The following is a 12,131-nucleotide window of genomic DNA, read 5'->3' as shown; positions in this document are numbered from 1 at the left end:
TCAGATATCTGGTCCTCTTCCTGCCTTTTGCCCAGGTGGTCTTATTCCTGCCTCTTTTCCAGTGTCTCAACTGGAAGTTCAGCAGCAATTTAATCATCGCCGGACTGTGGGAGCTACAAAACCTACTGCTCAAAGCCGTGGTGCTTACAGTTCTTGCTCCAGAGTCCCTTCCAGGATGAGACTTAGGTAGAGCTTCACTGACATGGTTGCAATCATTCATATGTATTGTAATCCCAAGAGTTGTAGGACATTCTAGAAAGTCAGCCAAGAGAACTAGCCTCTCCCAGGGTTGGGCCTTCTCATTGTCCAATACAGAGTGCACTGGTCAGTCTTGAGACTGACGCTTGTGCTATCAACAAAAATGGTTTCAGCAGATTGTGTGCATGTGTGCGCATGCACAACACACACACACACACACACACACATACACACACACACACACACACACACAGAACAATAATATCCAGAGAAAAAGAAGCTATCAACTTGAGAGTGAGGGGCCATGGAAGGGTTTGAAGAAGAGTAATGGGGACGGACAGGATGAAGGAAAGGGCGAAGAGCAACTGTTAAGATTATATTTCAGTTAAAGACATGTTTAAAAAGTGAACTCAGCATAAAAGAGTTGGAATGGCCTCAGCTTCAAACTCTGCTGGGAAGGAAGCCTGCTGGGCTCAGTCAGGGCTTGCTAGATTGCAGGATCCAGGCGGTCCCCTCCTACCGAAAGGCCTCCGTTTTGTTCAGAAGGCTTCCGACTGGTTATGGAAGGCCAATCAAGATACAGAGAGCGCAATCTACTTCTGTCCAAGTTGACTGATTGAAAGGGCAGTCGTCTCAAAGTACTACTGTGAGGCCAACACACGATGCCGGTGGACCAGACACCTGGACACCGTGGCTTAGTCAAGCGGGAGTGTGTTACTAATGCTCTGCTAACTCTAAGTCCCTCCTTGGATCTGTCAAAAAAAAAAAAAATAAGCTCTTCTTGGAGAAGAAGCTACTGCTGGAGTAATTTCAGCCCACACTGAAAGCACTAAAGGGAGCTGCTGTGGTAGCCGAAGGGGTAGCAGTGAGAGATGAGGGAGGTTCCAACCTTCCACACTCATTTGACTTAAATCACGGAGAAGGAACATGAAAGGGTCTCCCAGGCCCCAGAGCAGCAGGGACTGTTAGAAACATAGTAAAGTGATGACCGAGTGTGGGGAAAGGCACTAGAGCAGTATCTGGGGCCTGGCTATGGAGGCCTCTCTGGAGCATTCTTGGGATTGCCTAACAAATTAGCACGAAGGTGGCAGCTTCAGACAGAAGGCGTTTTGTTTTGCTCTGTCTCTCTCTTCCCCCAACCCTGCCTGCCTCTCTGTGTTTAAGCCTGTTTTGAAGATTTGAAGTCCAACATGAGGGTGTCAGCAGGACTGGTCGGTTGTCTCTGGTCTGTGATGGGGAATCTCTTCCCCGTGTCTCTGGGTACTTTATTTGGTGGTTGCCGGCAATCTTTGGTGTTTGCTTGTGTTAGCTAGCTTTGCGTTGCTATGCCCAAACCCCCGATACAGTCCAGTTACACAGAGCAAAAGCCTATTTCAGGGTACTGTCATTTGGCCGTGCCACTTTGGGCTTGTGGTGGCCTTTTTGCATCATCCTGGCCGTGGGAACGTTGGGTAGAGAGGTCTGTTCATGTCATTGCTGCTGAGGAAGATAGAGCGAGAGAGAGACAGGCTCACAGACACACACATGAGGGAGAAGGATCAACCAGGCTTCTTCTATTTCTTCCAAGAGCGCATGCTCATTGCTTTTAAAAGGCTCCATCCCACCTTCTGAAGCTTTTACCACTTACTTATGCCACAGGTCTGTGTCTGAACTTTTAGTATATGGGCCTTTGGGGGACATTTGCAACACAAACCGTACATTTGTTTTATTTTGGCCTGTGTAATTCCAACCTATCTCTTGATAAGGCCCATATTTCTTCATCTTCTAGTTTGTCTTTTGTGAGGCGGTCCATTGTATCGAAGATTTCCTTTATCCAGGATGATCTTATATTGAGACTCTTTCTTTGTGTCTGTATAAATCCTTTTCCCAAATAGGGTCATCTCTGGATGTTCCTGGTGCATGTATCGTTGGGGACACTACAATTGTGATAATTTTGTAGGAAAGGAACAAACATACATTAGTTTTTGTGTCTGTGTTCAGGTACCACAGACCAAGACCCCCAAACCCATGTCAGTCAGTTAGGAGGTCAAGGCACGTGCTGCCTGCTGAGCAATTGTACCAATGGCCTCGTCTGCAGGGACATGCCCTACTTACCGCTAGGAGTGTGGAACAACTTTATGCTCACCTTTTAATTTTCAAAAGTCAAGAGTTCTAGAACTTGATACCTATTCACCTTGCTGTTCAGTTTGGGGGGGGGAATCAAATTAATACATGTACAAGGTTGATATTTCAAAGTGATCCCAAGAAACACATTTATTATTGAGAAATGACTTGTGAACCTCCAGTTTTGAACAAGCACCATAGTAAACCCTGTAAGAACACGAAACCCTGGCTACAGAGTGCTGTCACTAAAGACTGTCTGGGGGCCTGGGTAGAGGCTAAGCTGAAGTGAGTGAGCCCAGACGTTAGAGACAAGGCAGGAAGTAATTGTAATGGACCGGGAAAGAACCTATGAAAGCTAACTCCAAGAGTGGCAGTCTCTAAGAAGTTGCTAAGCCCATGCCAATGCTTACTTGATGAAAATATGAATTATGGGACATGTAACAAACTATGAGATAATAAAATTTACATGTGCAAATCTTTTCCTTATGCAAGTATTTGAAACATCAAAGACTTATTTTTTTCTTTCAAGAACCAGATCTAACAAGTACCACTCTGCATTCATTTTCAAATGAAAAATATAGCCCTATACATAACTAATTAAATTAATATAGCTTATTATGACAAAAATAATTTCTTTTAACTTTTCAGACAGCACCACATTTTATATTAAGCTGTTAATACTCATAACCATATGATTTCAAAATCAGCCAAGCTTGAAAAATTATTGTCTCTGACATTCCCAGTGATCAAAGCAACCTCAATTATAATATTATATTAACTAAGCTAAAAAATAGTATTAAAATTTCTAACCTTTCTGAACTGTAATTAGTCATCTAACTATGTACCCAAATTTATTTGATATATTTGCATAGCTAATTAATTATAATTTATTTAAAAGTCTTCCATTTATAAAACTTTGCTCTCCTCAGCCTATGAATAGAAATTGCCAAGGTATGAACTTAATTTTTAAATATCTCCTTTAAGTTGTGGCAAGATTTATATATAAGACATGTAAAAAATTGTTTAAAAATATAATATTTTTTCATTTTTAAAAATTTAAGCCTTTAAAAGGGGATGACGGTACAATTTGGGGACCCAAATGACCTAAAGACAAAATAAGAAGACTTGAAGTCTCCTTCCGAACAAACAACCAAATAATAAACTGATGAGATCACACCTTCTTCAGAGTTGTTAAGGTGCTGTGCAAACCTGACAGTCTAGGTCTGCTCCAAAGTCGTTCTCTGAGCTCTAGCATCCCACTTACAGACCCACCCACCCATACACACCCACTTACACACCCACCCACTCATACACACCTACTTACACACCCACCCACTCACCCATACACACCTACTTACACACCCACCCACTCACCCATACACACCTACTTACACACCCACCCACTCATACACACCCACTCACCCATACACACCCACTCACCCATACACACCCACTTAACACCTAACCACCATCCACACTGACTTACACACCCACCCACTCATACACACCTACTTACCCACCTACCCACTCATACACACCCACTCACCCATACACACCCACTCACCCATACACACCTACTTACACACCTACCCACTCATACACACCCACTCACCCATACACACCCACTCACCCATACACACCCACTCACCCATACACACCCACTCACCCATACACACCTACTTACACACCTACCCACTCATACACACCCACTCACCCATACACACCCACTCACCCATACACACCTACTTACACACCCACCCACCCATACACACCTACTTACACACCCACCCACTCATACACACCCACCCACCCATACACACACACTCACCCATACACACCCACTCACCCATACACACCTACTTACACACCCACCCACTCATACACACCCACCCACCCATACACACCCACCCACCCATACACACCTACTTACACACCCACCCACCCATACACACCCACTCACCCATACACACCTACTTACACACCCACCCACTCATACACACCTACTTACACACCCACCCACTCATACACACACACTCACCCATACACACCCACTCACCCATACACACCCACTCACCCATACACACCCACTCACCCATACACACCCACCCACCCATACACACCCACCCACCCATACACACACACTCACCCATACACACCTACTTACACACCCACCCACTCATACACACCCACCCACCCATACACACCTACTTACACACCCACCCACTCATACACACCCACTCACCCATACACACCCACTCACCCATACACACCTACTTACACACCCACCCACCCATACACACCCACTCACCCATACACACCTACTTACACACCCACCCACTCATACACACCCACTCACCCATACACACCCACTCACCCATACACACCCACTCACCCATACACACCCACCCACCCATACACACCCACCCACCCATACACACCCACTTAACACCTAACCACCATCCACACTGACTTACACACCCACCCACCCATACACACACACTCACCCATACACACCCACTCACCCATACACACCTACTTACACACCTACCCACTCATACACACCCACTCATCCATACACACCCACTCACCCATACACACCCACTCACCCATACACATCCACTTAACACCTACCCACCCATCCACACTGACTTACACACCCACCCACCCATACACACCTACTTACCCACCCACCCATACACACCTACTTACACACCCACCCACTCATACACACCCACTCACCCTTACACACCCACTTAACACCTACCCACCCATCCACACTGACTTACACACCCACCCACTCATACACACCTACTTACACACCCACCCACCCATACACACCCACCCACCCATACACACCTACTTACCCACCCCTCCATACACACCTACTTACACACCCACCCACTCATACACACCCACTCACCCTTACACACCCACTTAATACCTACCCACCCATCCACACTGACTAACACACCCACCCACTCATCCACACTGACTTATACACCCACCCACCCATACATGCCTACTTACACACCCACCCACCCATACACACCCACTTAACACCCATCCACCCATACACACCCACTTAACACCCATCCACCCATCCACACCCATCCACACCCACTTACACATCCACCTACACATCCACACTGACTTGTACACCCATCTACCCATACACATGCACTTACACATTTATCCATCCATCTATACCCACCCATCCACACATATCCCTAGTTAAAATAAAAGTCTAGAACATGATTTCTGAACCCCAGATAGACCTTTCTAAACCTATGGGACATTCTGCATCACACAAGGTCACATTATCTGGACTTTAGTAGCCATTGGGCTGAGGAAATCTTAAATATTATGCTTCTGGTCAAAACATGACAGAGTGGAAATTATACACCTTTTGACATGACTACCAGAAATGGAATTGGATGAGTACAAGTGTCTTAGAACAACTACATGGATTCCGGCTTCTAGGCAGCAAATGGGGTCGGTTGTTCAGATACTTGTAATCAATGGTAGTATCTGTGTGAGGGAATCTTCCAGATCTCCTTTTGTTCTGGATGGTGTGAACATGTCTGTGGAAGTGCACTTCTGCTGGTCATTTTCGTGGCCTTTGCAGATTCAGGGAGGCCCACCGCAACCTAAAATACACAGGGCTACAGAGTATAGTTAGAGTCAAATACTGAGAAAGATATAGCCAAATCCATGAAAAGGAAGAATCCCGGTTGCCCCAAGGGTGAAGGAACAGAAAGTATCAGTAGTGGGCGGGGCTCTGAGAATGAAACTCCCTGGGGACTCAAAGGCTGCACTGGGTGCTGGGACACACTCAAGAGATGGTAGCAGACTCCCTGCTGTTTCCTGCTGCTGATAACATGACATCACAGACTGCCAAGTTTGATGAAAACCAGTTTGCTTTGACTCACCAGGGTCAGGGGAGGTACACATGAAGTCTCAAGGTGTGCATGGTATCACCTGTTAAGAAACAAGAGGTGTGTGTGTGTGTGTGTGTGTGGTGTGTGTGTGTGTGTGTGTGGTGTGTGTGTGTGGTGTGTGTGTGTATGTTCGTGAATTCTTCTGGTCTCTTGTTTCATATGAGCTTCAAAAATTTAATCACAGGGCCTTCACCACAGCAACTTGATTTAATCATATTCTAAGGGCTTAATTTCTACAAGTATATTCACCATTCTGTTTCCCTTTTATTGAAAATAGTTTTTTTCTCACATAATATATTCTGATTACAGTTTCCCCTCCCTCTACTTTCCCCAGATCCTCTCCCCCTTCTATTCCATCCAGATCCATCCCCTTTCTGTCTCTCATTAGAAAAAGCAGGCTTCGAAAGAATAATAACAATAAAATATAATAAAACAAAAACTAACACATGGGACACAGGACAAAGCAAACAAACAGAAGGAAAAGAGCCCAAGAAATGGCACGCATGCACACACACACACACACACACACACACACACACACACACACACGCACGCACTCATGCACGCACTCACACACACACACACACACACACTACAGATGTAGATACAGAGACCTACTCAGTCACACAATCAGGAATCCCATAAAAACACTAAACTGGAAATCATAATATATACCCAAAGGACCTGGAGGGTAAAAAGAGGGAAAAATATGTAAGTAAAATAAAATAAAAATTTTAAGAAGAAGAAGAAAAGAAGAAGAAGAAGAGAAGAAGAGAAGAAGAAGAAGAGAAGAAGAAGAAAAGAAGAAGAAAAGAAGAAGAAGAAAAGAAGAAGAAGAAAAGAAGAAGAAGAAAAGAAGAAGAAGAAAAGAAGAAGAAGAAGAAAAGAAGAAGAAGAAGAAAAGAAGAAGAAGAAGAAAAGAAGAAGAAGAAAAGGAGAAGGAGAAGGAGAAGGAGAAGGAGAAGGAGAAGGAGAAGGAGAAGAAGAAGAAGAAGAAGAAGAAGAAGAAGAAGAAGAAGAAGAAGAAGAAGAAGAAGAAGAAGAAAGGCCTGACAGGACATAGTGAGACAAAACAAAACAACCCCCCCAAAACAAAAAACAACCCTACCCCAAACCAACCCCGTACAGATACCTTGGAGTTAATTTTTTGTTAGCAGTCTACTGCTGGGCATGCAGTCAGCTCTAAGGATAGTTTGTTTCCCTTGTGAGACTCCCATGAAGGAAACTACATTTTTATTTGCAAGTGGTTATCACTTGGAGATTGCTCCTGGATTAGGGGTGGGGTGTGTCCACTTCTTCCAGCTCTAGGACCCCATGCAGGTCCTGTGCCCGCTGCCACGGTCTCTGTGAGCTCAGGTGTGTGCGCGCGCAGGTGGTTTGGAAGGTCTTGTTTTCTTGGTGTCCTCCATTTCCTCTTGCTTTGTTGGAGTTGTGGTTGAGGTAACAGGATGAATGGGAGCAAGACTGGAGGAGAGAAAATCAGCACAGCTGGGGTCACATCTCACAAGGCTTGGTGGAGAATCTGAAGCCATAGCTAAAACACAAACAAACAAACAAAACACTGACTATTGGAGGGAGCTGTGAAACCCCCACTCTATTTACATATTGCTATGGACTAATCCTTTTGTACACTGTGAAGATGTGTTGCTCCCATTGGCTTAATGAAGAGCCAGCTGGCCAATAGCTAGGCAGGAAAAGGTTAGGCAGGAGAGCCAGACAGAGAGAGCACTGTGAAGGAAAGGGGCAGAACCACCACGATATAGAGAGAAGCAAGATGACCTTCCTGTGGTGAAGACGTAGTAGGACACGGATGGGAAACATAGGTTAATTTAAGTTGTGAGAGCTAGTTAGTAAAAAGCCTAAGCTACTGGCCCAGCATTTATAATTAGTAAGAACTCTCTGTGTGGTTATTTGGGAGTTGGCTGGCAGGACAGAAAGGTCTGCCTACAATTTATATTTATTTATTTTGTGTAGTATGTGCGTGAGTGTATACCTATTGTCATGTACGTGGCAGTATGTGTGTGGAGTTTAATGTACATGTGTGTGCATACGCAGTTGGCCTTGCATGTCTTCCAGAATCTCTCTCCAACTCATACACTGAGGCAGGGTCCTCACTTGAGTCTTGAACTTGCTGGGTTGCCTAGCCAGCCAGCTTGCTCTAGGGTTCCCTGTTACTGAGTTCTGGATGAGTGCTGAGATGATAGGAGGGCCACAGGAGCATCACACATTTATATGAGTGCTGGGGATGCGAACCGTGGTCCTTATGCTTATATGGCACCGGTTTTATCCCCTGAGCCATCTCCCAAATCCCCCCTCCCTCCTCACAGCTCTGTTTCTTAATAGGAATAGAACAATCTTTGCTTGTTGTTGTGGGGTCCCCGTAGGCATCACAGGGACCTGAGGAGAGGCGAGAATGAAACACCAGTACTGGACTTGGACAGTCAGACTCTAGAGTCTGATACCATGGTTTAATTCTCTTATACACTTAAACACGGATGAACTTTGTTGGGTGTGAGTGTCCTCATGATGATTCCCATAACAACATTTCAGGGATGGTGACATTGAAATTCCCTTTCAAAGCTGCAAACTGACCTTTACAACAAGAATGGGGGCTTACTGGCTGATAAACAGCACTCAGGGCTAGGACCTCCACGAAGGTTTTGTAATCAGCATAAGGATGGATTCTATCGATGGAAGATGCAAAGCACATGGGGGGGGGGCTCTTTCCCAAGGATGAGTTCTACTCACTGAGAGAGGAGTCCCAGGAATATGGGTGCTAAGCAATTCACAGGATGTGGGGGAAAGTCAGATGGAGGCTGGCTCCTAATAGAATAGCAAAGCATCGCCTGCCTGTCCCATGACTTTCATATCACCATCCCAGTGACAGGTATCATTCATTTCCTTCCACTGAAGAAATTAGGCCTGCACGATGGACAGTCCTGATTTCTCCAATGCTTACTCTAAGCTGTGCCTGCTACGGCTTGTAAATCTGGAAAGAATGCATTGCTTATCGGGGAAAAGAAACAGAACCACTTGCCAATAGAGACTGTGCATTTATACTGGAGATTGAGAAAACATGGAGCTACAAATTAGTGTAAAAATGGCTTACAAATTGTGAAATTTCCTAGGCAGAGGCACTAGGAAATGTTCCAAATAAGGAAAGTCTCCACTTTGGGGTTTCCATTAAGAGTGTAGGATGAGCTCCCATACAAAACTTTGATAAGTAGGTTTTGAACGAATTAAGGTAAGTCTGTAAACGATTAATTGGCAAGTGACCCTTTAAATGATTAGAAATGGTGGGGCAATAATTCCTGCACCTATAGGAATTACTTATTTTGTGTGTATATGTGTGTGTGTGTGTGTGTGTGTTAGTGTGTACTTGCATGGCCATGTGTGCCACAGCATACTTGCAGAGGTCAGATGACAACTAGCAGGGGTCAATTCTCTCTTTCTACCACATGGTTCTGGGGGTCTGGCCCAGTCACATTAGGCGTGCATGGAGGCTGAAAGCCCTTTCCCCCCTGTGCCATTTTGCCAGTCCCCTAAAGTTTTTTTTTTTTAAATAATCTATTTACATTAGATATATTTTCATAGGGCAAAAGGAAGTAAAACAATTTAGTGGTAATTGTATTCTAAGTGTTGCATGTTGGAGGAGAAATAAAATGAGTATTTGTATTACTGTCATCGAAGACAAAGGTTTTCAGTGTTGTGAGAAAGGATAAAAGTGTGAGATTAATGAGGCTTAGCAGAAACTCTGTAATTATGGATTTAATTAGAATTATCAGTAAAATGCTGGCATATTTTATCTAAGAGGTTATTTTCTAGTTATATTCATGGAAAAGTTCTAGAAAACATGACATCCAAGTGTATCTGGGTCATGCACTCCCCCTGGCTCAGTCTGTGATTTGAAATGTCATTTATCTATAAGCACCATGAGTTCATGGAGCAGGGGTTGAGTCTAGGTCTGGAACAGGTGATTCATGACTAGCTTAAGCAGTTCTAAATATGCTTATAATTTAAAATTAAGATAATGAATACTTTTTGGTCACATCAGAAATTAAGATAGGCATTAGAGACTACAAGTCCCATGTGAAGGACATTTAGGAAAAGCATGGGAAGGTTGTCACTAGCCAGAGGTGACAGTCTGAGGCTTGAATATGACCGTAACACATATGTGAGCACACATTGATTCATAAAGATACTAAAAACGAACACTAGGGTTAGAATGTTTCGAAGCAGTTGAGGCACCGACTCATTCATCCTTTTACAAAGGGAAGAATAAGACAAAAGAGCATGCATTCAGACATTCAGCCCGTTCCTAAGGTGATCATATAATGATCATGTAATCAAGCCCTCTTGTTGGAGTAGAGTGTTCAAGCTTGAGCTTCAGAACAATAGTGAAAGCTAAGACATTTTCACACATCTAAACTCAACCCCAACACCGAACTGATAAATCACCACTGGCTTCTAACATTTCACACAAAACTTTGAAGATCGTATACATATTTTTGTGCTACTTAGCATTATGAATTAATTGTTCTAAACAAAATATAGAAACTTGACCAGGCTTGTAGATCTATCCAATAATTTTCAAGAAACATTGGCTATAGGTGCATGTTTGTGTTAGCATGGAAAAGGGGGGTTCTAAGTGATGGGGAAAAGGGTATGGTTATGAGATTAATGAAGCTAAGCAGGAACTTCATAGTTACAGATTAAAATTAGAATTATCAGTAAAAAGACACAGTGCATTTTTATCCAAGAGATTTTTTTTTAAAAATTATGTTACCTGGTGCACTTGGACCAAAATGATTGTCAGAATGACTGCACACTCAACTCAAACAACAAATAGAAAAATGGAGAACAGTGATGGGTGGCAAAGACTTATGAGCACTTAAACCATTGCACTCCATGGACCTTAATGAAAGCCCAACAAAATATAACACTTTCTGAGATATAAGGAAAATGCAACACTATATGGATATAGTTATATTAAGAATTTTCTATCTTCAGGGATAACAGTGTAAATGTGATTCTATTTTTAATGTAATTAATATTTTATACCAAAGTACATATGGTACAAAATATCTGATTCTAATTAAAAATGATGATTAGATTGGGGCTTATTACCTTTGAAACCAGGATGGTTACACTGAGCTTCACAATACCATAAATACTATACTTTACAATAAACGTTTCCCACAAATATATATGTATATATATATATATCGTTATAATATTTTTCCAAAATCAAAAGTTAACAATAAAAATAATAGACGTGGAAGGGAATTTATTGTAATTATATTTAAAAGAGTTAAAGGGTTGTGAGAGGAAGGTGACCAAGAAATAGAAACATAAAATGATAAAAAAAATACAAAGAGCAAAATAATAATAAATGTAATATATGCTTTTCAAGAAGCGTAGGGACAGCTACTCGAAGAAAATGAGAAGAAATGAGTAAAACAGTAATGACCAAAGAAGTGAGTTCATAACCAAGGCTACCCCGAGCTTCCCAAATCCACTGCTCAGACAGTAGTTCAGGCATCATTTGTAAGAAAGGGATGTGTGGAGAATGTGGATATACTCATCGTATTCACAGAATGTAATTAAAATGGAATGTGAAAACTAAGAGGGAATATTGTTTTTTTTATTTTATTTTTTTTATTTTATTTAATTTTATATAACAAAGTCCAATTAAATGAAAACAAACATTTATACACAATATTTGGGAATTTGGGCGTCGTTCTTTCCAAACTACTTCCTGCTGGTAAGGGGCGCTGTCTTGGGGGATTCGAAGAAGATTCAGATATCCTAGCTGTAGTCTGTAGGGCTGCTTTGTCCAGCTGTTTTGAATGTAGGATCAGCTTGTACTCTATTTCAGGCGGTCTGGCGTGA

The sequence above is a fragment of the Phodopus roborovskii genome, unplaced genomic scaffold, assembly GCF_943737965.1.
Source record: "Phodopus roborovskii unplaced genomic scaffold, PHOROB, whole genome shotgun sequence".
Taxonomy (NCBI): Eukaryota; Metazoa; Chordata; class Mammalia; order Rodentia; family Cricetidae; genus Phodopus; species Phodopus roborovskii.
This window is presented reverse-complemented; position numbering follows the sequence as displayed.